This window comes from Grammomys surdaster, unplaced genomic scaffold (genome assembly GCF_004785775.1).
Source record: "Grammomys surdaster isolate TR1022 unplaced genomic scaffold, NIH_TR_1.0 126198, whole genome shotgun sequence".
Lineage (NCBI taxonomy): Eukaryota > Metazoa > Chordata > Mammalia > Rodentia > Muridae > Grammomys > Grammomys surdaster.
In genome coordinates this window covers 5,506,501-5,533,750 of record NW_021621003.1, presented here as the reverse complement: position 1 = coordinate 5,533,750, position 27,250 = coordinate 5,506,501, and the positions used below count along the sequence as shown (strand labels likewise).

General features: G+C 42.4%; 1 pseudogene; it reads left to right on the top strand.

Annotated features, from left to right (window-relative positions):
- Positions 1 to 18,374: 18,374 nt before the first annotated feature.
- On the top strand, positions 18,375 to 25,427 carry LOC114613258 (annotated as a pseudogene).
- Positions 25,428 to 27,250: the final 1,823 nt, after the last annotated feature.

Sequence of the window (27,250 nt, the reverse complement as noted above, 5' to 3'; positions counted from 1 at the left end):
GGGAGAGGGAGAGGGAGAGGGAGAGGGAGAGGGAGAGGGAGAGGGAGAGGGAGAGGGAGAGGGAGAGGGAGAGGGAGAGGGAGGGGGAGGGGGAGGGGGGAGGAGAGAGAGAGAGAGAGAGAGAGAGAGAGAGAGAGAGAGAGAGAGAGGCCAATTTGTGTTGATCAATTATTCCTGAGCATGGGGGCTGCCCTGCAGTGTGGTTGATCTACCTTGTGTCAATCCCTTGAGAAAAACAGACTTTCCTTGTCCCAGTAGCCATCAACTGTCAATAACTGTGACTAGGGGTGGGACTTCATGCCCACCTCCCCTCTTCCATACTGATATTTTGTCTGGGTTGAGCCTTTGCAGATCTTGTGCGTGCTGCTGTCACAGTTTCTGATTTCTTATGTGTGTCTGCTCTGTTGTATCTAGAAAACATGGCTTCCATGACGTCATCCACCAGCTCTGGCTCTTACAAACTTTCTGTCTCCCTCTTCCACACAGGTCCCTGAGCCTTGAAGGGAAGGATATAATATAGAGACTGCCATTAAAGGATGAGAATTCCAAAGTCTCTTGTTCTCCATATACTGCTCAGGGGTAAGTCTATGTTATTTACCATCCATCTATCTACTGCAAGAAGCTTCTCTAATGAGGATGGGCAATGTCCTGATCAATCGGTCATTGGGAGTCATTTTACTACTGTGTCCATGTAGCAGAATAATAGTGGTAGGTTTTCCTCCAGGGCCCATGGCACTGTCGATGTCTTAGTTAGGACTTTACTGCTGTGAACAGACACCATGACCAAGGCAACGCCTATAAGGACGACATTAATTGGGCTGGCTTACACAGGTTCCGAGTTTCAGACCATTATCATCAAGGTGGGAGCATGGCAGCATCCAGACAGGCATGATGCAGGAGGAGCTGAGAGTTCTACATCTTCATCTGGAGGCTGCTAGCGGAATACTTACTTCCAGGCAGCTAGGATGAGAGTCTTAAAGCCCACACCCACAGTGACACACCTACTCCAACAAGGCCATACCTTCTAATAGTGCCACTCCCTGGGCCAAGCATATACAAACAATCACAGCCAGTGTGGTCAAGAATCTGGCACTACAAAGGCCATGGACCCTAGAGAAAATTTTAGATATGACAGGAGAAATGCGTAAGTTATATGCAAACATTATACCATTTTATATAAGGGACTTATCATCTACAGAGTTCGGTGTTTGTGGTGTGTGTGTGTGTGCGCGCGCGCTCAGGAATCAACATCCCATGAATACTGTAGGGCAATTGTTTCAGGATATTTGATCACACTGTGAACCCCAAGATTAAGTTATTTACTGGAAAAACCTGGTTTTAGTTATGGTGTGGCTCAGCCTCAGCACACTTAATCCAAGAGCTTTCTGCTCAAGTTTTGCAAACAGGATTAAATAATGTCAACCATAGGTCAAGGTGTGGAGCAAGCAACCAATTGACAGGAAGTGAACATAGGATTATTAAGAAAAACTTGTGGGATGTAAAACCATGCCAGGAAGTTTGGTAAGGTAGAGCAGGTGGAGACCCTTGGTGGGCATACACCTGAGACTTAGGTGACTCCCAGCTATCTGTCAGACTCCTGACTTGGAACACATGACATGCTTCTCACATAAAAGAGACATGACTTGTGTTCATGTAGGCTCAAAACAGAGTTCTCCATGCTAATGAGGTACCCAGAATCTCGGAGGGCAGAGCCAATAAGCTTTTCAATATCCTTTCTGCAAAAGATATTGAATCTCAGGCCCACCCTGAGAAGTAGGGTATGGTTTTACACATCCATCTTCCACCATGACAATAAACTGTTTGGAACCATGGACTGGCTCTTTTCACCAAGACATGGCTAGCTCTTCTGTGGGAAGCCATTAAGAAGGTTTTTGCCGAAGCCTAATCTCCCATAGAAGGCTTCTCTGTGCTACCAGCCACAACCACCAGCAAGCCTGCCACCAGCAAGCCCGTTGCCACCAAGCTAAGAACAGTCATCCCTGCTTGGACAAGCTGGAGCTCCTGTTTTCCCCACGGACCAAGGCTAGATGCAGCCTTTGGGCCCCCAACTCCGTTCTCAGCTCTTCTAAGACTCCCAGTGGCACCATGATGTCCAAGCTATGGCTCCCAGTCTTCACTGGTAAAATTGAATAATTGAGATTTTGTTTTAAAGCAACATGTAGTGGACTAAATTCTTATCATGGCTAACTTTGAGCCACCACCCTGGCGTGACTGGATGGAGAACTCCTGAACCCTACACTGCAGAGACTCCTGAGAGCTTGACCTACACGTTTTTTCTTGTTTGTTTGTTTTACAATGTTGTGAAAACACCATTATTCAATAGAAATCAAAGATAGAAAGCAAATTTTGATCTCTTCCTGGGCCAGGAGTAATTAATTATACAAGTAATTCTCTAGGTAGCAATAGTGACTCTCGGTCAGGAAGACAGTCACAAAGGGAGCAGTACACCGTAGCTGAACTGTTGTCTTCTGTAGGGTAGGTGTAAAGAACGCATTTTCAACCTACTATGAGCTGAGTGGGACAGTCTCACCCAAAGTCCAAGAGATCTGATTGTGTTCCTTCTGCTATGTAAGGCCCAGCCAGAGGGCTGACTGGATCCTAGCTGCCCTGCTCAGCCTTGTAGGACATGCTTTCTGTGGAGAGGTTCGGTCCCTCTGTGGCTGTGTTAATTTTCTTTGTTCAGACAAAGAGCAGTGTCTATCTGGGCTCTACTTCACAAGTTCGGTAGTCTGCTTTATTTAGAACGCTTCCCAGTGCTGTAGTTCTTCCTATACTTTGTGTTCTATTGTATTTCTTTACCCTTTCTCCTTGTTATTGTCAATTTCAGAGTTGAAGTCACCTCTTACCAAAACAGACAGCTCACACCATAAAAGGACTTGCTTCCTTTTACGTTCAGGGTTTGGAAATCCTTTGAGGGTAAAAAGGAACAATGTATTTCACGGTTTTTTTTTGCTACAAAGGTTTAGCATGCTCTTTATGGTACACTAGTAAATATAACTTTAAAAGGAGAAAAACATAAACCAAAATATTTAGCCATAATCCAAACACACACACACACACTTTCTGGCTCTGTATAGTCCGTGCTTGTTTTTCCTTGAGATCCTCACTCTCTGTACTGCTGAGAGCCCCTCAGGGCTCACGCTGTGGGATTGGCCTTTGCCCAGCTGTGACCTGGCTAGCTCTTGAAGCTTTCTCCCTCTCATTTGGAGGGGTGCCCTGAAATTATTCAACAGTCTCTCGGCAAACTGCTTCCCAGACTGGAGGGAAAACCCTACCAAATCCAGGCACTTGAAATCCAGTTGTCTGAGGCTCAGATACATCCAAAAGCCAAAGAGGGACGTCTTCCTTTGATATTGAGTGTGGCTTATAGATCCATTTTCCTCCAACAACAACAGCAGCAGCAGCAACAACGACGACAACAACAACAATGACGGCAACAAATGTTCTTTTGAATGTGAACTTCTTTTTTTGTTTGTTTAGGGTTTTTTGTTTGCTTTTTTTTTTTTTTTTTAAATTGAGACAGGGTTTCTCTGTGTGATATCCTTGGCTGTCCTGGAACTCAGTTTGTAGACCAGAGTAGCCTTGAATGTACAGACATCTGATTGCCTCAGCCTCCTGAGTGCTGGGATTAAAGGTGTGTGCCACCACTGCCTGGCTTGGTGAACTGAAAAGAAGATACTAGCCGTCCAAAAATAAATTATTCTTTCTCCCTAACCAAGCATCCACATCTTCCTCTTGCCTTGCTTACAGTAAAGATGATAACTATCATCATTTCCAGTAGACATCAAAAGGTCTGTTTCTGAGATGTTTGGGGCAATCCAGCCAGAACGCATATTGATTTCAGAGTCATCCCTTGGTATCTGCAGGAGACTGGTTCTCCTCTCTCTGTGGATGCTCAAATGGCATGTCGTTTGCATGTAACCCACCCACACCCTCTTGTATACCCTAAGTCCTCTCCAGAATATACGATGTATCTGCTATCTAAATGGTTGTTCTGAGCCTGGGGCTCTAGCTCAGTGGTATATTATCTAGTGTGAACAAGAGTTTGATCCGTAGCACTTTTTGTAAAACACAAAGCCCTTTTTATTAAGAGAAAAAAATGAGGTCACAGTGATATTTCTAATATAAACACGACACATTGGGACTTCTACTCAATTACTATTATTTTTGCATTTACTACAATTATCTCCCTATTATTAACATGGATGTTTTAAGCATCTTTTATCTTTGAAACAACAGCCAGGTTTCAGCAGATACTTAAAGAAGTCTGAAGAGTAAAAGCAGAAACAAAAGAATGAGAGAAAACATTATTATATTAAAAAGTCACTAGAATTAACACTCCTGGATTCTTAAGAGACTACACTGTCTCTGTAGGACTCCTGCAAAGAAATCTTACCTTGAGTTCTGGTTAGGTTTCTGTGCTGTGATAAACATGATCAAAAGCAACTTGTCGTGAGGAGAATGGTTTGTTTCATCTTACAGCTTACAGTTTATCATGAAGCAAATCAGGGCAGAAACTGAAGGCAGGAGCTGAAGCAGAGGCCATGGAGAAGAACTGAAGGCAGGAGCTGAAGCAGAGGCCATGGAGAAGAACTGAAGGCAGGAGCTGAAGCAGAGGCCATGGAGAAGAACTGAAGGCAGGAGCTGAAGCAGAGGCCATGGAGAAGTAAGAGCTGCTTATTTACTTGCTCCTCAAAACTTTTTCAACCTGCTTTCTTTTTTTTTCTTTTTTCTTTTTTCTTTTTTTTTTTTGGTTTTTCGAGACAGGGTTTCTCTGTGCATCCCTGGCTGTCCTGGAACTCACTCTGTAGACCAGGCTGGCCTCGAACTCAGAAATCCACCTGCCTCTGCCTCCCAAGTGCTGGGATTAAAGGCGTGCGCCACCATTGCCCGGCAATCAACCTGCTTTCTTATACAACCAAGAATCACCTGCCAAGGGATGTCACCACCTACAGTGGGCTGGACCTCCCCATAGCAACCATTAATCAAAAGAAAGAAAATGTTCCACAGACTCTCCTGTAGGTTAATCTGAAAGAGAAACGTTCTCAGTCAGTCCCTTCTTCCCAGGTGACTCTGATTTGTGTCAAGTTGACAGAAACAAAACCAAACAGAACAAAACAAAACCTAACCAACATGCCTATTTTCAGAACTTTCACTGTAAGTAACATGGATTCTGGGATTTTAAAACTACAGATGTGTGATATGCTGAAATTAGTAAATACACTATCAGCAAACAGGCAAGCCAAGCTTTTAAAGATGTTAAGACAGAAAGTCCTAGTTTCTCATTTTCAAATGTATATATGTTCCCCAACTCTGTTTATTCTGAAAACAAAACAAAACAAAACACCATAAACAACGACAACTTAGGAACAAAGACTACGCCTTGACCAGAGACTTTGGTCTCTAAATCCATTTCTCAATTAAAAGGAATGAGGGTTCTTTGCAAAAACATCACAAGAACTCAACAGGCCAGTCTGAAACGTGGAAAATTCTGTAGTACCTATGACCGGATTCCTTCCTCAAGTAAAGAGAATGGTAAAAGGTCAGGAACTAATGTCTGTGTATGGACCTCTCATGGATCTCAAACAACCCACCTCTAAAGGGTTAGGTAAGCAGAGGAAGTGGAGGTTTGGAGGGATGGTTCAGTAGAAATCTGACATTCTGAGTTCCATCCTCATGACCCTGTGACCCCATGGCCCTGTGACCCCATGACCCCATGACCCCATGACTGTGAAGGAGAAAATTGACCCTCAAAAGATTTCTCCTCTGACCTCCACGTGCATGTCATGGTTGCTTCCTCTAAATAAAGTTTAAAAGATAGTGGATGCTGGGTATTTTATGATAAAAAAAAAAACCCATTATTGTTACAGATGTAGCAATATTGCTATGTTAAAAAATTTTTATGTGCTATCAGTGAGTTTCAAATCACTCACAGATGACCTTTGTAACATTTGGGACCCACTTAGTATACCTAGAGAAAAATTGGACAGAGGCAGAACAAATTTGGCAGAATGCTTGCAGAAATGAGTTAGGCCATGCCAGTTCATTATGATACCTCCTTATGTCTCCTTGCTAATCTTTTAAGCTTAAACTGTCAAATTTATAAAGATCTACTGAAAACAAAAAGACTGATTTAAAAATGCTAAAGAAGACCCAAACAGAATGAAGAGCTTAGTGTAAGGATGATTTAAACCAAATAAATTAATTAAAGATTTACAGTACATCAAAGAGATTTAGCTCAAATCTCATGATGCTCCAGGGTTCAAGAGCTAGCAGAGGGTGCTTTAAAATTCCCCGGGCCGTAGATGGAGCCTTCAGAGAGCTGCACTCCTGTGGAGGTCAGAGGTTGGTGTTCCCAGGCTGCTGCTTAAAGGCGCATGCGCCAACTGCATGCACAGCCCCTTCCTTCGCAAAGCTGATTTGGACAAGGACTGAACAGTGGGGACATTCTCCACATATTTAAGCAGATGCTGTGGCTCATGATGGACACTGGGGGCTGGGGCAGCTGCTGGGGACTGTCACTGAGGATCCTAGGAATAGCACCTGCCCCAAGCTCATGTGGCTTTTGATTTGTTCCTTTGCTGTATTGCTGGAGGGTCTCTTCTTTTAGCCTGTTTCTCCTGAAGCTCCTAAAACATTTGCCCCACCCCAATTCAGGATTCCACTCTATTTAGAGAGCTCCTGGTGTTTCCTGGTAGCTGGTGATTCATTTTTCTCCCATGAATCTTTCCTGTGGCCGGATCTTTGTTTCCCATCCTCCCCCCAACTCCCCAGAGAACAAAAGGTGCTCATTAGATTTTTTGACTGGAGCTTGAGCTGGACCATTGCACCCCACACAGGCCAAGACCTAAGAGTTCCTCCAGCTCGATTAGGTCTCCCTAAGTATTCTGAGATAAATGCTAAGGGTAGGAAACTTTGCTTTCTGACTGAAATGATGTTTTATGTGATTCATCAGTTGTCTGAGATTTCTGGTAATAGTCATAAAATCTGGTCTCTGCCCCTGATACAAACTTTAGTGTTTATAAGATATAACCTAAGTCACCTGTTCATCTTCACCTTTCATGTCTACAAGTCCAATAAGATGAATATTGTTTGTACGGTATGTTTGAAAGGCTGCTATGAGAGAGGTCAGCTCGAAATAAGATGGGTCAGAATTCAGTTCTAAGTCAGGAATTCCATCTTCTCAGTCCTGTCCCCAAACCACAGCTAGATCAAGAGGACTTTTGGTTACATCTTATTTGTGCCAAACAGAATCCCATTCACCCCATTCATTTTGGGGCGAGGAGGTGAATTAAGCCATCCAGAGTCACGCTTGCCAAACATAAGGCCTTCACAATCACAGAATCACAAGGGTGCTACCCAGCACCAGGCAAGAAAACCAAAGTCCAAGGAGTCAGTTGTCACAGCAAAGAATGGTGAACCTGTGTTTCCCAAACAGCTTACTAACTCTGTCAGCCTGGTGTGTGTGTGTCTTTCTTACTGTTTCTCACTCCACTCTTCTTCTCTTCTGATTCCTGAAAGCTGCCTTGCCACGGCTTCTTCTGTAGCATGGCTCTGACACATGTGCAGGTCTCTCCCAGGTCAGAACTGCTCTTCCATCTTCAGTGACGTGTGTCGTGGAACTTACTCCACTCCTAGGCTCTCCACAGTTTGCAGATGAAAGGACCCACCTGAGTTTTTTCCCACATGGCTTTCATTGTCTGGAAGGCTTATACAAACAAGGTCCCCCTGCCATTTAGAGACAGGTTGATACCTCTCTGTAGCTGTCGTCCATCTTCCCTAAGTGAAAACGGGCTCTTCCTCGCCATCTCCCAGCACTGTATGTGTGGACTTTCATTTGCCCAGTTTGATACTGTAGTTAATTATGAACATTTTGCTTCTTCCCACATCACTGTAAATTCCTTTAAGCTGGCGACTGGATTTGTAGCCAGGATCTTATTTATAGCTCCAGCAGTTACTCATTGAGACAATGTTAAAAGGAAAAAAAAAAATAGTTCTGTTGAAGTAGGCTGAACTTTACTATTTTTGGAAACCCAACAGCATTTACACAGACAATTCTAAAGAGGTGAGATTTGGTATTTTCTGTTTCTCCTCTGATAATTTTAGGTACACTTAAGGATATTTTTATCTCTACACTATGCCATAGATGAAAACAGGGAGGGTCCTCTTTTCCTGTTTCCTTACATTATACTCCATGTAAAGCTCAAATAAACGTGTTTCCTAAGTAGCTTGTGAGAAGGAAACATTTTTCTAGGTTGCTGCAGGGGCAGAGACCAATGAAATGGGAAGGGAAACCGCTTACCCATAGCTGTAGCGGGGTAAGTTCCACAGCTATAGATTCAAACCGGTCCCTCCCCCATTAAATGTGAAACACCTTCCAAGTAACAGTTGACAAGCATCTCTGCCTGCTATTAAAGGAAATTCTGAAAGATGGTCTGAAAGACCCGGGCCTACTCTGAACAGCACCGAGTTGTGTCAGTGGGACCCTGGAACCCAGTATTTACACCTATTTATCTTCCTCAGCAGTGAAACAGACTGGCCATTGAGGTGAGTTCCTCCACAGACATGGACACCACCCATCCAGTTACAGGGTGTGGATCAAATTAGCAAACATATGGTATGTGTTAAAGCCGTTCTCAGTCTCTGGACTGGTAGCATCTGGGGTTAGTGGTTGAGAAGGCTCATTCTCAGGCCCCACCCCAAAGCAACTAACTCAGAAACTGACTCCTTGGTCTGGGGAGCTCCTTGGTCCTCCTCATATACAAGGTGGAGCTGGTCCTGGGACTTCCCACCCTACCAGCTCAGTATCCCAAATAAAACAATCCTGCTTGCCAAAGGCAATGAGGGCCTCTGCGCCTTCTCTGCTGTCCTCGCAGAAGTCCGAGGCTCCTAGGACATAATACTTGGGAAAATCTGTTGGAAATCAGAAGGGCTCTACGGGTATAAGTGCTGTTAAAGAGGTGTGCCAAAGGAAAACGAAAGGCAGAGACTCTGCTGACAGATCTTATAAACTACTCTTAAGCCCTAAAGAGTTGAGCTGCATACATGTCTTTCTCTGTTATCTTGTCCTGTCTGTCCACTTCTACCTGAAACTAAGATGAAACAGACTGAAGGCAGCAATGTAAACTAGGTCTGCAGAAGGCGGTTCTCGGTGGCAGTTACGGTCCCTGGCTAGCAGAAGAAGACCTCTAGCGCCCCTTAGGGGAGAAACTGGAAAAGTCCCTTTTAGGGCTCAAGTCCAAGGCTGCCTTTCCCGCGAGTGACAGGAAAATTTCATGGCTAAATTTATAAAATTGGCATACAAACCAATCACTTACCAATAAGAAAGTTTATTTTAAAGTTATTTTTGTATACATATAAAATTTATCACTTGGTAAAGATGAAAACAAATTTGCGAAGTAATGGATTTTACACAAAAAAAGTATTGGCTGATATTCCGCAAGATGTAGAGCTGCTTCAACTTCTTCAGAGTTTATTGACACTTTGATCTTATCATCGTCAATGCTAAGAACAGTGCTTCACTTAAATATGTAGTATATACGACAAAAAATATGTTTAGGGCCATTTTGGAAATTCTGTCCTAAACCCAAGCCTACATCCAAGAAAGAGAAGGAGGGAGGGACAAAGAAAGGTGCAAATAACACAGAAAACAGGACCCAATGTCATGTATCAGTCTGTAAATAGTTCACTTTTTGGGGCTCAGGAAAAGGCTCAAGGGCCCCGGGAATCTGGGAACTACATTTTGAAGACATACTTCTAGACAACCTTCCTGCTCAGTGGCCACACAGTGATTTCCTCTAAAACTTCTGAGATAGATGTACAACCGACCCAAATCCTAAAGGGTCGTGGGCTGCCCTCCTCCCCCTAGCGGAGGATCCGACAGTACAGCCGGTCATAACAGCTCCTCCCGGTTAGGGGTTAGGTTGCGGTTTCCTTGTGGATGAGGCTGACCTGTTATTTTACAGCCACATTTCCTGCATTTGCTTGTGTTGGGTCCTTCTGTGACTAAAATACTGGAGCAAAACGTCTTTCACTTGTACATTTCGCCTGCCTCGGCTGCTTCCCGAGGACTCCGCAAAGTGTTCCCTTCTTCTAACAGTTTTCTTTCACCATCAGATCCTGTTTCCGATGTTTTGGCTGCTGAAGATATGGCCACGGTTCCCTGTCCTTTGCTCTGGGACTTGTATGAGAGTCACTCTACACTGCAAGCCTGTTTGGTGGGTCTTCCCCAACTGCAGAGAGAACAAGAACTCTGTCCACACCCTTGAGCACAGGGCAGCAAAGGGCCTGTTTCACCTTTTTCTAGGGTTAGCCTTGACTTGGAGCATAGACCTCTCGTTCGTCCGTCCGTCTCACACAAAGAGTTGCAGGTCAGCTCTTCCCTTCCTTGGGGCCTTGCTTTTCTGCTGTCCTTCCACTCACAAATGCGTGGTTCTTCTTCAGTAACTGTAGACCACTGTTTGTGCTGACAGGAGCACATACCTAACCATGGCTCGAAAGGGATTTGCTTGTATATAAAATTTCCCCACTAGAATTCAAGTTCCATTCCCGCTTTGTTTCCTTTATGTAGAAGCCATTGTGCATTAATCTTGTGTTTTGTGGAAAGGAAAGCTAGGCATTTTGCCTTTGTTTTGTTGTTTTCTTGGTATGCTGGAGACTGAATTCAGATCCCGCACACGCCAGCTAAGCACTCTATCACTGAACTACATCCTTGTCTTTTTCTCTGGAGACAGTCTCACTAAGTTGCCCAGGCTGGTCTTGAACTCATTCTGTAGTATAAGCTGGCCTTAGCTTGTAGTCTTCCTGCTTCCATTTGCAAAGTAGCTGGTATTTCAAAACTGTACCACCAGGCCTGACTCAGAGTTTTCTTCTTGAAAAGGACTTGTGACCCCTTGAGGCTGGGGGTGGATGAGGTGGACTTCAATCAAGTTCTTTTGTGGTAATTTTCAGAAAGGATCTGATCTGCCCAAGGCAGATCATTAAAGTAACATTTGCTACTTGTTTTTTTTTTTTTTTTTTTTTACTGACTTTTATCTTAATATCAGAAATAACACTGAGATTGAAAATATGCTGAATGGTTTATGTATTTTTATTTTATATGTATGACTGTTTTGCCTGCATGGCACTGCATGCCATGATTGGTGTCTGCAGAGACCAGAAGAGAGTTCCGGATCCTCAGAACTGGAGTTGTGAGCCACTAAGTTGGTGCTGAGAATGGAACCTAGGTCCTCTGCAAGTGCCCTTAACCATGGAGCCATGTCTTCAGTCCCTTTGGAATATTTTTATCTCAAAGTGGAGAGGAAGTTTGATGCAGACAGCCATCAGATTGTACAACTGGTTAAGTGTGATTTTGAATCGCACCTCCATTTCTTATTAACATGAACAAATCGTCAAACTGAATCTTGCAGAAAGATTGGAGGCAGGCACAGTTCTTCAGAGGAAAACGGCAAGTAGATTAAAATATTCCTGAGATAATAAAATATGAACTCCAAATATATCACAATTTAAAGATATGTTCCAGCAGCATTTACAACTGTATCAGGGATGAAAATTGATCCCAAGTAAGTAAAAAAGAACGCTCTTAAACTCTAAGTTGGAGACATCTGGAGTCTGTTGGGTTACAGGCTCATCTGGATCCAGATGTACAGATGGCATTCTCAAGCCTCGAGCTTATGCTCCATGCTGTATAGAAGCTGTTTATAGCAGCTTGGCCTCTTATCCCACAAGCTTAGAAATCAGATGCAAACAGAAACCAGTACCTGTGGTCCATTAGAGAGGGATGAGGTCAGAACTCTGTACAGAGGATGGTGAAAAGCCACTTTCTACAAGAGTGATGAGTAATTGTTTAACAGGAGTAGAGCGTATGCGATCTGAATAAAATCAAGAGATGCACACTACAATGATTCGGATAAACTGTACTTCTACTGTCTTTTGTTTGCAAGGGAATGTCCCAAATGCTTTTCTTTCTTATCCCTAAGACCCCAGGGATCAATTCTCTGATACTTTATTAGTATACATGTATGTATGTATGTACATATGTATGTATGTATATATGTAAATATATATATTTACAAATTATGATAATAATCACTGAGTTTCCCTTGCTCTGTGCCCATACTGTACTAACTTTTCTACATTACATTGTTTTCCCCTCACTGTCTCAGTCCATTTTGTTTACATACATGTAGTACTAGGAATTGGATGCAGGTTTTCTCACATGTATCAAGTCTAAGTTCTAATATTGAATTATAACCCAAATATTTTAGTTTTCTTTACTCTTTTAAGGTTTTTCCTCCACTTGGGATAAGAATATTTATTTTTTGGCTTACAGTTTGAGAGCCTACAGTTCATCATGAACAGTGAAGGCATGACACACTGAAAGGGCTGGGTCTGTTGTGGCGGGAACACAGGGCTGCTTGTTCACATGCTGGTGGCCAAGTAGGAAGCAGAATCCTTGGAGCTAGAGGCAGGGCTGAGCTGTAACCCTCAAGGCCAACTTTCCCCCCTGGAACTCAGTCCTGAAACTTGATCGTTACCTTCTAAGGGTCTCTAATCTTGATCAGTGCCACCAGCTGGGGACCAAGTGTTCAAACACATGAACCTAAGAGAGATGTTTCACATAACAACTATATACCATTCTGTTCCTGATCCCCACAGACTCATGGCCACCTCATAATGCACAACGCAGTGAGTGGAACTTAAAGATCTTTGTAGTCTTACATTATTCTTTTGTTTGTTTGTTTGTTTTGTTTGTTTGTTTTCGAGACAAAGTTTCTCTGTATAGCCCCAGCTGTCCTGGAACTCATTCTGTAGACCAGGCTGGCCTTGAACTCAGAAATCCACCTGCCTCTGCTTCCCAAGTTCGGGGATTAAAGGTGAGCCACCACTGCCTGGCTTCATTATTCAAAAGTTCAAAGTCCAAAGTTTCTTCTGAGACCCAAGGCAAACACTGTGAATGAGTGATTGCAAACAAAACAGACCAAAAACTAACAAACAAGATACTAAAAAACAACCCAAAAAGTAATAACAGACAACAGCGTGAATTGACACTCCCTTTCTAAAAGGAAGGAACAAAAACTTAGAGAGGAAAGACTATATCAAAGCAAGACTGAAATCTAAGAGGGGAAAAAACTCCATCAAACCCAGAAGCTCCCATGCCCAGTGTCTTCGGATTGTGGTTCTATCACCTGGACTTAAATAGAGTTGAGTATTGATGCCCCTAAAGTCCTGCTACCTGAAGCATGTGTAGTTTTTTTTTGGGCCAGCTTTACTACATGCCTGTACTTTCCTCAGCAGAGCCCATGTTCCTGGTATTTACAGCACCCTAGAGTCTCCGCTTAGGCATAGCCTTCATGCCCAGTGGCTTCTCAAGTTCTCTCTCCCCACATGGCCTGATTTCCTAGAACTTCGGTAAAACCCCTACGATCCCATAATGATTGTGTTCTACACGCCTGCAAAGCCAGTACCATGGGAGTGGCACTGCCCATTTCAGCTGCTAGCTCAAGATGTAGCCTGGCTCCATTTCATTGCGGCTTACAGAGAACACCTCTGAGCTTCTGGCTAGACGTGAGAAAACTGGTCCCTCAGTCTTCCCGATTAGCAGGATGGCGTGAAAACTCTGTTGGTTCAGGCTTTGGCTCAAACAGCATCATTTCCTACATCTTTCCGCTCTACATTTTACCTTTAATTCTCTCTATAAACCTCATTAAATGTGGTGAGTACTGATCATTTCATGTGGTCTTGGAATTTCTTCTGCCATGTTAATTCATCTTTTATTTTTTAATTTAGTTTCACTCAAAATTTCAAGTTGAAAGAAGAATGCACCCAGTTTTTTTCTTTCGTTTTGTATTTTTCTTTTATTGAAAATATTTTTTTCCATATAATACATTCTGATTATGGTTTCCTCTCCCCCAACTCTTCTGAGATCATCTCTCTCTCCTTCTATCTGAATTCATACCCTTTCAATCTCTTCTAGAAAACAAATAGCTATTTAGATAATAATGGTAAACCAGTCTGCCTCCATTTTAGAGTTGAAAGCAAACTTACAGTAAAGAAAATTATGTCCAATTCTTATTATGATTAAGTATGTTTCCCAAGGATTGCGCTATACCCTACAGATAAGCTTAACTCAAATGGTTCTGTACTACCTGTTCCAGGAATGGCCAACATGCCCTCTTTTCTAAAGGTAATTATGATCACCTGTTTTGACTACCTGTTGTTATGACCACCTGTTGTTATGCCCACCTGCTGTTATGTCCACTTGTTGTTATGGTTATGCCCACCTGTTGATATGCCCACCTCTTGTTATGCCCACCTGTTGTTATGCCCACCTGTTGTTATGACTACCTGTTGTTATGCCCACCTGTTATGCCCACCTGTTGTTATGACTACCTGATGTTATGACCACCTGTTATGACTAACTTGTTGTAATGCTCACCTTGCAACTATGTCTTTGTCTCAGGAAGTTATGATCAACTTGTTATGTTTATGTTCTGTTTCTGTAACCCCACTTATTTGCCTGCCAAATCCCCCATTTGGAAATTCCCTACTCCTGGACCATAAAAGTACTGATTTCACCCATGCCCAATGCTGATCTCTTGAACCCCACATTTAGGGAGATACAACCTGTGGATATGAATAAAGAAATCTTGCTTCAATGAACTGTTTAATTAATTTGACCATGATTTGGGTAGGTGGTCTTTATCCTTGCATCTGTGGGAATAACTAATAATAAAATAAAATAAAAAAGATAAAACAAAAACAAACAAAGCAGACTAGGACAAAACCAATAAACATAAGAAAAAGAGTCAAAGGAAAAGCATGAGAAACACATATAGATGCAGAGACACACATTTGCACAGGAATCCCATTAAAACACAAAGCCTGAAACCACAATCTGTAAGCTCAAAAACCTGTAAAGTTTTTCTTTTAATGTCCTGGTAAAATACAGGACAAAGATCCTCCAAGGATACCATTGAGTTTGTTTTCTGTTGACCATCTTTTCCTGACCATGGGTCTTGCCCTAAGAGTGGTTTATATCTCCAGTGAGACAACTTTGTGTTAGATTCAAAAGACACTCAGGGACAAATGACTACTGTGCTTTTTATATTAGCACACCAAAGCACATGAGTGGCCTCCAGGCTCCCTTGGTATCACAAGTACCAGTGGCTCTTCCTAGCTTTTCGCACCTGTCTTCTACTCTAAGCTTCAACTCTCAAGCATCCCTCGCTCGGCTTCTCATGTCCTTATACCTCTACTCTCTTGGTCCCTCTGTCTTGGTCTCCTTTGGTTACACTCTCTTTGTTTTTCTCTCTCACTCTCCCCACCTTTCTTTCCTTTCATGGCCAGGTCCAGTCTGCTGGCCGTGTTCAGCCTGCTATTTACTCTCTCTGTTCTGGACTCTTCAAGATGCCTCTGGTTGTATTTTCCTTCATATCTATAATAAAAACCTTCCCCTCAACCATATATTAGAGCAGTCATGTCATCGGTTTATATACTCTGAGAAAATTAAATTTTCATTTGCAAGTGATCAATTGGAGATTCCTTGTAAGTTTGGAATGGAGGCTTGTGTCACTTATTCTCTCAGTACTGGCCTATCTGGTGCAGACATATGTGGGCTCTATGCATGCTGCCAGTCTCTGAATTCATATTTTGTCAACCCTGCTGTGTTTACCGGGCCTTGTCTACTTGATGTCTTCCATTCCCTTTGGCTCTTAAAATCTGTCCACCTTCTCTTCTGCAGAGTTCCTGGGCCTGGTGTGGGAGATACTTGATAGAGCTACCCCATTTAGGCCTGAGTATTATGAGATTTCTCACCCTACGCACATTTGTCTAGATGGGTGTCTATATTCACTCCCATCCACTACAGAGGAAGCTTCTCCTATAATGGCTGGGCAAGACATTGATCTATGAGTGTGGCAGAATGTTTTTAGGAGTCATTTTATGCCTAAATTCCTTTAGAATTTGGTTTTACCCTAGATCCTTGGTCTATCTTGTTTTAGGTGTTTGGTCACCCACCAAGTGTCAGGGATAGGTTCTATCTCCTGGAGTTGTCCTTCAGTCAAATCAGACATTGGTTGGTTACACTCAGAGCTCTGTGCCACTATTGCCCTAGCACATCTTGCAGGTAAGTAGATCATCATCATAGATTAAAGGGTTTTGTTATGGTTTGTATATGCTTGGCCCAGGGAGTGGCACTATTAGAAGGTGTGGCCCTGTTGGAGTAGGTGTGTCACTGTGGGTGTGGGCTTTAAGACCTTCATCCTAGCTGCCTGGAAGTCAGTATTCTGCTAACAGCCTTCAGATGAAAATGTAGAACTCTCAGCTCTGTTGGGCCCCATTTCGACCCTGGTTTGGGCCTTGTGGATGAACCTGAGCCTGGCTCTGGTTTCTGTGGCCTTATGGGAAAGTCTAAGCCTGGTTTGAGTTTTGAGACCTGTTTTAGTCACTTTCATACCGGCGTGACTCAGAGAGACCTGTTTGGCCCTGCTTCTGTCCTGCAGTTGCTAATGTAGAGTTTTGCCATTGGCCCTGTCAGTCACTCCATACCCTCTGTAACCCTTCCACACCTTCTATGTCATCTCACCTGACCAAAAATCCCCCTCCCTATGCTCCAAGTTTATATAAGCAAGAGACTGATGCAATAAAGTTTCGACAAGACTCCTGGTCTGGTGTGTTTCCTTTGGGCCATCAACACTCACCATCCTGCTTAGCCCTGGAGAGAGACCCTGCAGGACAGCCTCCCTCCCGCCTGGACCTGCTGGCAAGGAGCCGACATAGCTCCTCCTGCACCATGCCTGCCTGGATGCTGCCATGTCCCTGCCTTGATGATAATGGACTGAACCTCTGAACCTGTAAGCAAGCACCAATTAAATGTTGTCCTTATAAGAGCTGCTTTGGTCATGGTGTCTGTTCACAGTAGTGAAACACTAACTAAGACAAGTCTGTAGCTGAGTTGGTTTCTATTTTTCTCCTTTGGTAAAGTGCTCAGTACCTTCTGGTGTCATGAACCTAGTCTGTAAGTGGTGAAGGCTCTGTAGTTATGTTGCATTTCTCAGGGTCCACTATAGTAGGGTTGCTGGGCTCCAGTGGGAACGTATTATTCTGGCTATTATCAGTTTTGCTTTTATGATGGTCTTTAAGCATCTGGGGTCGGGATGAGTGTAATTTAGGTGCTAATATCTGGTCTTGTGTTTGTTGAGTGGGTATTCTGTTCCTAGGCTTGCCCTCCTCTCTGGATGAAGTACAGCATGATAGCTGTGGGTTGCCGGGTAGAGAATGCTTCTGAGATTCTTCTAGGTGTGGCCACTGAGGGTCCACATAGAGTATGTTTCTAGGTATTTGGAGCTGGTGCTAAGGAGGAGGGTGGATTAGAATTGTGGGCTGTGTGTATGTTTACCAGAGGTAGGAAAGCTATATCTCTCACCAGAATTCTCATAGTCCTCTGGTAGTTGAGGCTTAGAGGAAGGAGAGGTCACAGAAGGTGGTCTGCTGCAAAGCTGGAGATGAGGCTGGGGGGTTGGAATTGGAGGATGGGAGGGAGAATGACAATTGCCTACCTGCTTCCTTGGTAGGCACTGCTGGCAGGGTTTCAGGGAGTCTCTCAAAATTGGTAGCTGAGATAAAGGGGTGAGGTGGTGGAGGGAGGCTATATGACCCATGGGGAAAGAGGGACATAGGAGGAAGGGAAGGCTACAGCATATGGTCTGCTACAAAGCTGGGGACAAGACTGGGGCACCAGAATTGGGAGGGGCAGGTTTTTCTTTTTGTCTGAACATATGTGACATAAATGGTCTTTAGTCCAATTCCTGATAGAATTCCTGTTCTCACTTGAGACATCATGAACCTAGCCTTTCATTGCTGTCAGTATTCCATTCCACATGCCCATGAGAATGGTACATTGAGTTCTTCATACAGCATGGTAGAGCTTTCCCAGCCCATACTCTTCCCACAAACCAGTCCCCAAAACCTATGAACCACACAGGTTTATTATAGTAATGATATCACTTCTTGGTCCTAATTTTCGGTGTTAGTTACTTTTCTCATTGCTTTGACCCAATACCCTCTGCAAGATACAACCTAAAACAAGAGGACTCACTCTGGCTCATGGTTTGGAGGGCTTTGCCCATCTTGGCAGCAAAGGAATGGAAGCAAAAGCAGCAGTGTCTGTGGCAGGGGGATAGGGATGTACAGAGACATCGAGATTGGCATCTGAAAGAGGCCAGTTGACACAAAAAGACCAGAAACCTTTCTCTATCTGGGTATGTGTAACAAACAGAGCATGCACTATAGAAACGTGAGAGGAGGTAGGTACTATATAAATATAAAGAGTCACAAGACGGAATCACTTATAAATGGCACCCGAGCAGGACCCAAAGCCTAAATTCCAGGAGGGCGAGTGAGTGCTGTGCTTTCATGGGCCTCTTCTTCATGAAGCAGTGTGTAAAGGTTGCCATAAAGGACAAACACGTGCCTTCCGCCCCTGCCTGGTCCTCTGGGCTGGAGCAGACACAGAGTCGGTCTGCTCCTGTCCTGTTGAGAAACTGAATCCTGAGTCATCCAGGAGCCACTGCACTCAGAGCAGCTGGAGCCACTGCACTCAGAGCAGCTGAAACTGAATCCTGAGTCATCGAGGACCCACTGCACTCAGAGCAGAAGGATTTCCAGATCCAAGAGGTGGCCTGAGTCCCAGGAGTTCTTCCACCCAGGAGATTAGGAGCATAAGACCACAGAGACCTCTGGACTCTGAGGAGCTCTACAATAAGCAAGATAACTGGAAATACAGACTCCAGTTTTACACAGTGAGGGCAGGTACCACTAGAGTTAACCAGATGGCGAAAGGCAAGCGCAAGAACATAAGCAATGGAAACCAAAGTTTCTTGGCATCATCAGTGCCCAGTTCTCCCAATATAGCAAGCCCTGAACACCCCATCACACCTGAAAAGCAGGATTCAGAATTAAAATCACTTCTCATGATGATGATAGAGGATTATAAGAAGGAATTAAGTAACTCCCTTAAAGAAATACAGGAGAGTACAAGTAAACAGATAGAAGCCCTTAAAGAGGAATCACAGAAATTCCTTAAAGAAATGGAAGAAAACACAAAGAAGGAATTAAACAAAAACATTCAGGATCTGAAACTAGAAATAGAAACAATAAAGAAAGTTCAAAGGGAGACAACCATGGAGATAGAAAACCTAAGAAAGAGATCAGGAGTCACAGACGCAAGCATCACCAACCGAATACAAGAGATAGAAGAGAGAATCTCAAATGCAGAAGATACGGTGGAAAATATTGACACAGTTGTCAAAGAAAATGCAAAATGCAAAAAACTCCTAACTCAAAACATCCAGGAAATCCAGGACACAATGAGAAGACCAAACCTAAGGATAATAGGTATAGATGAGAATGAAGATTCCCAACTTAAAGGGCCAGTAAATGTCTTCAACAAAATTATTGAGGAAAACTTCCCTAACCTAAAGAACAAGATGCCCATAAACATACAAGAAGCCTACAGAACACCAAATAGACTAGACCAGAAAAGAAATACCTCCCGTCACATAATAATCAAAACATCAGATGCACAAAACAAAGAAAAAATACTAAAAGCAGTAAGGGAAAAAGGTCAAGTAACATATAAAGGCAGACCTATAAGAATTACACCAGACTTCTCACCAGAGACTATAAAAGCCAGAAGAGCCTGGACTGACATCATACAGACCCTAAGAGAACACAATTGCCAGCCCAGATTACTATACCCAGCAAAACTCTCAATCACTATAGATGGTGAAACCAAGATATTCCATGACAAAACCAAATTTGCACAATATCTTCCCACAAACCCAGCACTTCAAAGGATAATTGATGGAAAATGCCAACACAAGGAGGGAAACTACAACCTAGAAAAAGCAAGTAAGTAATCTTCCAACAACCCCAAAAGAAGATATAAACATAACTTTACCTCTAATAACAAAAATAACAGGAAGCAACAATCATTTTTCCTTAATATCTCTTAACATCAATAGTCTCAATTCCCCAATAAAAAGACGCAGACTATCAGACTGGATACACAAACAAGACCCAGAATTTTGCTGCATACAAGAAACATACCTCAGTGACAAAGACAGACACTACCTCAGAATAAAAGGGTGGAAAACAATTTTTCAAGCCAATGGTCCCAAGAAACAAGCTGGAGTAGCCATTCTAATATCAAATAAAATCGACTTTCATCCAAAATTAATCAAAAAAGATAAGGAAGGACACTTCATACTCATCAAAGGAAAAATCTACCAAGGTGAACTCTCAATTCTGAACATCTATGCTCCAAATGCAAGGGGACCTACATACATAAAAGAAACTTTACTAAAGCTCAAAACACACATTACACCTCACACAATAATAGTGGGGGATTTCAACACCCCACTGTCAGCAATGGATAGATCATGGAAACAGAAACTTAACAGAGACACTTTGAAATTTACAGAAGTTATGAACCAAATGGACTTAACAGACATCTATAGAACATTTCATCCTAAAACAAAAGAATATACCTTTTTCTCAGCACCTCATGGTACCTTCTCCAAAATAGAGCATATAATTGGTCACAAAACAAGCCTCTACAGATACAAAAAGATTGAAATAATCCCTTGCATCTTATCAGATCACCACGGACTAAGACTGGTCTTTAATAATGACAAAACCAATGGAAAACCCACGTGCACATGGAAACTGAACAACTCTGTACTCAATGATGACTTGGTCAAGGAAGAAATAAAGAAAGAAATAAAAGACTTTTTAGAATTCAATGAAAATGAGGACACATCATACCAAAACTTGTGGGACTCCATGAAGGCAGTGCTAAGAGGAAAGCTCATAGCTTTAAGTGCCTACAAAAAGAAACTAGAAAGAGCACACACTAACAAGTTGACTGCACAACTAAAAGCTCTAGAACAAAAAGAAGCAAATACACCCAGGAGGAGCAGAAGGCAGGAAAGAATCAAACTCAGGGCTGAAATCAACCAAATAGAAACAGAAAGAACAATACAAAATATCAATAAAACCAGGAGTTGGTTCTTTGAGAAAATCAACAAGATAGATAAACCCTTAGCCAGATTAACCAGAGGGCACAGAGACAGTATCCAAATTAATAAAATCAGAACTGAAAAGGGAGACATAACAACAGAAACTGAAGAAATTCAAAAAATTATCAGATCCTACTACAAAGGCCTATACTCAACAAAACTGGAAAACCTGGATGAAATGGACAATTTCCTAGACAGATACCAGGTACCAAAGTTAAACCAGGAGCAGATAAACCATCTAAATAGTCCCATAACCCCTCAGGAAATAGCAGCAGTCATCAAAAGCCTCCCCACTAAAAAAAGCCCAGGACCAGATGGTTTTAGTGCTGAATTCTATCAGACCTTCAAGGAAGACCTAATACCAATTCTCTTCAAACTATTCCACAAAATAGAGACAGAAGGAACACTACCCAATTCGTTCTATGAAGCTACAATTACACTCATACCCAAACCCCACAAGGACCCGACAAAGAAAGAGAACTTCAGACCAATCTCCCTTATGAACATCGATGCAAAAATACTCAATAAAATTCTAGCAAACCGAATCCAAGACCACATCAAAACAATCATCCATCATGATCAAGTAGGTTTTATCCCAGGAATGCAGGGATGGTTCAATATTCGGAAATCCATCAATGTAATCCACTATATAAACAAACTTAAAGAAAAAAACCACATGATCATCTCACTAGATGCTGAGAAAGCATTTGACAAAATTCAACATCCCTTCATGATAAAAGTCTTGGAAAGATCAGGAATTCAAGGCCCCTACCTAAACATAGTAAAAGCAATTTACAGCAAACCAGTAGCCAACATCAAGCTAAATGGAGAGAAACTTGAAGCAATCCCACTAAGATCAGGGACTAGACAAGGTTGCCCACTCTCCCCCTACCTATTCAATATAGTACTGGAAGTCTTAGCCAGAGCAATTAGACAGCAAAAAGAAGTCAAAGGGATACAAATAGGAAAGGAAGAAGTCAAAATATCGCTATTTGCAGATGATATGATAGTATACTTAAGTGACCCCCAAACTTCCACCAGAGAACTCCTAAACCTGATAAACAACTTCAGCAAAGTGGCTGGTTATAAAATCAACTCAAACAAATCAGTAGCCTTCCTCTACATGAAAGATAAACAGACTGAAAAAGAAATTAGGGAAATGACACCCTTCACAATAGTTGCAAATAATATAAAATACCTTGTTGTGAATCTAACCAAGCAAGTGAAAGACCTGTATGACAAGAACTTCAAGTCTCTGAAGAAAGAAATTGAAGAAGATCTCAGAAGATGGAAAGATCTCCCATGCTCATGGATTGGCAGGATTAATATAATAAAAATGGCCATCTTGCCAAAAGCAATGTACAGATTCAATGCAATCCACATTAAAATCCCAACTCAATTCTTCACAGAGTTAGAAAAGGAAATTCTCAAATTCATATGGAATAACAAAAAACCCAGGATAGCGAAAACTATTCTCAACAATAAAAGAACTTCTGGAGGAATTACCATCCCTGACCTCAAGCTGTACTACAGAGCAATAGTGATAAAAACTACCTGGTATTGGTACAGAGACAGGCAGGAAGATCAATGGAATAGAATTGAAGACCCAGAAATGAACCCACACTCCTATGGTCACTTGATCTTTGACAAAGGAGCTAAAACTGTCCAGTGGAAAAAGGACAGCATTTTCAACAAATGGTGCTGGTTCAACTGGAAGACAACATGTAGAAGAATGAAAATTGATCCATTCTTATCTCCTTGTACAAAGCTCAAGTCTATGTGGATAAAGGACCTCCACATAAAACCAGATACACTGAAACTAATAGAAGAGAAGGTGGGGAAAAGCCTCGAATACTTGGGCACAGGGGAAAAGTTCCTGAACAGAACTCCAATGGCATATGCTCTAATATCGAGAATTGACAAATGGGACTTCATAAAATTGCAAAGTTTCTGTAAGGCAAAGGACACTGTCAATAGGACAAAACGACAACCAACAAATTGGGAAAAGATCTTTACCAATCCTTCATCTGATAGAGGGCTAATATCCAATATATACAAAGAACTCAAGAAATTAGACTCCAGACAACCAAATTACCCTATTAAAAAATGGGGTATAGAGCTTAACAAAGAATTTTCAACAGAAGAAACTCGAATGGCCGAGAAGCATCTAAAGAAATGTTCAGCATCCTTAGTCGTCAGGGAAATGCAAATCAAAACAACCCTGAGATTCCATCTCACACCAGTCAGAATGGCTAAGATTAAAAACTCAGGTGATAGTAGATGCTGGCGAGGGTGTGGAGAAAGAGGAACACTCCTCCATTGTTGGTGGGACTGCAAGATGGTGCAACCACTTTGGAAATCAGTCTGGCGGTTCCTCAGAAAATTGGACATAGCATTACCCAAGGATCCAGCTATACCACTCCTAGGCATATACCCAGAAGATGCTCGAACATATAACAAGGACATATGCTCAACTATGTTCATAGCAGCCTTATTTATAATAGCCAGGAGCTGGAAAGAACCCAGATGTCCTTCAACTGAGGAATGGATTCAAAAAATGTGGTATATTTACACAATGGAGTATTACTCAGCTATTAAAAACAATGAATTTGAGAGGTTCCTAGGCAAATGGATGGAACTAGAAATTATCATCCTGAGTGAGGTAAGCCAATCACAAAAGAACACACATGGTATTCACTCACTGATTATTGGATATTAGCCTAGAACCTTGAAATGCCCAAGATGCAACTCACAGGCCACATGAAGCCCATAAAGAAGGAAGACCAAGTGAGGGTGATTCGGTCCTTCTTAGAAGGAGCAACAAAATACTCAAGGGAGCAAATATGGAGACAAAGTGAGGGACAGAAACTGAAGGAGGGGCCGTCTCAAGACCACTCCACCTGAGTATCTATCCCATGTGCAATCACCAAAGGTAGAGGCTGATGTGGAAGACAGGAAGTGCATGCTGATAAGAGCCTGATATGGATATCTCCTCAGAGGCCTTCAAGAGTCAGACATATTCAGAGGCAGATGCTCACAACTAGCCATTGAACTGATCATGGGGTTCTCAATAGAGGAGTTAGAGTGAAGACTGAAGGAGCTGAAAGGATTTGTGGCACCATGAGGAGAGCAACAATACCAACCAACCACAGCTCCCAGGGTCTAAACCACCAGCCTGGGAGCACTTAGGGGGGATACAGGGCTTCAGCTGAATATGTAAAAGTGGAGGGCCCTGCTGGGCATAGGTGGAAGAAGAGAACCTTGACCTCATGAAGGCTGGATGCCCCAGGGGGTGGGAATTTTGAGGGTGGGGAGGTGGGAGTGGGGGGGTAGATAGAGGTTACATCCACAGAGAAGAAGGAGGAGGGGCGAGGGGATTGGGGGTTCCGAGGGGGTGGTGGGGGATGGGGTAAGGGGACAACATAGGAAATGTAAATAAATCATCCAATTTAAAAAAAAAAAAAGGACAAACACGTGAAGAACTTTATTCGTTACAGTGGTCAGAATAAAAATGGGGATGAATGGGTACCAGAAAACAGAGTACTCAAATAAGTGGACACCAATTTGCAGAAACAGTGAGAACTTCAAAAGGCCAATCAGGAACAATATGCAGAGGGCAAGATGAGATGTCTGCAACAGAAAAATTTTGAAGTGAAAACAATAACAACAACAACAAACAACAACAACAACAAAGAATGAGCAGAAAACACCTGGAAACCGAGATGGTGGCAGTACCAGTGAGATGCCTCAGCCTCCTAGGAAGAGGGAGCCAGGGTGGATCCTACCATTGAAAATGAAGAAACATTCATGAACAGAGCTGAAGTTAAAGTGAATATTCCTGAAGAGCTGAAACCATGGCTTGTTGATGACTGGGACTTGATCACCAGACAAAAGCAGTTTTTTATCTCCTGCCAAGAAGAATGTGGATTCCATTTTGGAGGATTATGCAAATTATAAGGAGTCTCGAGGAAATACAGATAATAAGGAGTATGCTGTTAATGAGGTTGGGGCAGGGAGAAAGGAGTACTTCAATGTAATGCTGGGCACTCAGCTACTCTACAAATGTGAGAGACTGCATTACGCTGAAATTCTCGCCGATCACCTGGATGCACCCAGTCCTAGGTGTACAGAGCACCACATTTACAGAGATTAATTTTGTGAATTAGAGCGATGTTGGCCTATACACCTCTAAATGAGAAAAGCCTTGCTTTATTACCGAACTATCTACGTGATTTCCTCAAGCACCTGGTGAAGAATTCTGCAACTTCGTTCAGTGCCAGTGATTATAAAGTGGCCCCTTCCAAGTTCCATCGGAAAGCCTTGTGAGGGTCGTGCTCTCTCTCTCACTCATGCTTGGATATCTGTAAACAGTTTGGTTCTCAGTCCTTCTCTTGTACAAATGATGTACTTTGAAGACTGTTAGTGTATAACAGAATTGATGTTTGTTTTCTGTTTGATTTTAAAAAGAGAAAATAAAAGGAGTAACTTTTCTTTCCTTGTCACATTTAAAAGTTTCTACCAGTGCATCAGTGATGGACAATGGAGAGACATGCTGTAGCATATTTTATTGCCTAGATGACAAAGCTGCTTTTGAATGCTGGTGGTTCTGTTCCTTTGACACTATGCACTTTTATAATATGTGTGAATGCTCTATGATGAAGTGCTCTGATTCCTAGTGCCAGAGTTTCACTTCTGTGTATATAACTGAACACTCATCCATCTGTGCTCTTCTTTTTTTTTTTTAATGGTGCTTGAAGAGCCCATCCTTTACAAGTCATCCATGTTCCTTAGGCATTTCATCTTTGCTCAACTGTTAAAGGATGGTGGCTTGTTTTCATGACTTTTGTATTTGTGTCTAATGCACGTTTTAACATGATGTAGCTACAGTTTTATGGAAGAAAAGTCAATCTTGTAGGAGTTTTTCAGATCTTCAATAAATTTTTTTTTTGTTTTTTGAGACAGGGTTTCTCTGTGTAGTCCTGGCTGTCCTGGAACTCACTCTGTAGACCAGGCTGGCCTCGAACTCAGAAATCTGCCTGCCTCTGCCTCCCAAGTGCTGGGATTAAAGGCGTGCGCCACCACTGCCCAGCCAATAAATTTTTTCTTTAAATTAAAAAAAAAAAGAGTTACAAGACTTAAATATATGTCTTTCCCTAGCTCCCTAGCCCACTCCCATTACCAAGAAACTTCCAGATTCTTGTGTCCAGGACAAAGAATTCCAGCAGGGACACATGGTAAGTTACCAAAAATAGATCATTTGTTAAGAAAAGAGAAAGACACTTCTGAAAACGAGACTTTGCCAGCATTTTTTTTTTTTTTAAACCAGTGTCCCTTTAAGAGCTTCCTGGATTTGTCCTCTTTCTCTCTGGAAGTGTGTGTTTTACAGCCTTTGGGTATATCTTCTGCCTATCCATTTAGTTTACAGTAAGAAGAGAATAATGGTGTTAGTTCTAGCAATTCTGGGATCTAGCTCAGACTCACCACTGACTGTCTCCGTAGTCCTCATCAGTTAGGTAAGAAGTGTATATGGATATGTTCTAAGACTAGTTTGCCCATCTTAGGAATGGTGAGACACCAAAGCAGATCTCCAGGAGTCCGTAGAAAAAGAAATTTTAGCCTGAGGTTCATTCTCGAGTGAAACTACCAAGCTTGAAAATCACTTCTATTAGGGTCAGTAAAAGTTCCCTGAGCTAAAATAGTCTTGAGAAAGAAAACAAAGCCTATGGTCTCTTATCTCAAAGTTTGCTACGAAACTACATTCATGAAACTACATTATGACATTATGGAAGTGTCATAAGGACAGAGGTTTAGAGCAATAGACAAAGTAGAGAGGCCAAAGAAATCAAATTGACGCCTAATGACTTATGCTTGCACAGTGCATCTCTCAGTCCTCACTGAAGAAGCTATTTCTTGTAGGACATGGCAATTTGCACAGACCCACAACGGATCAAGGTGCAGAGAACAAGAGACTGTGGACTCCTCAGCCCTATGTAGGACATCTGCATCACACTCTCTCCTCTCTACGCTTAGGGATCATTGAGAAACGGGATAGAAAGACTATAAGAAGTTATCAAGGAACTAATACAACATGAGAAAAAACTCTCTCTCTCTCTCTCTCTCTCTCTCTCTCTCTCTCTCTCTCTCTCTCT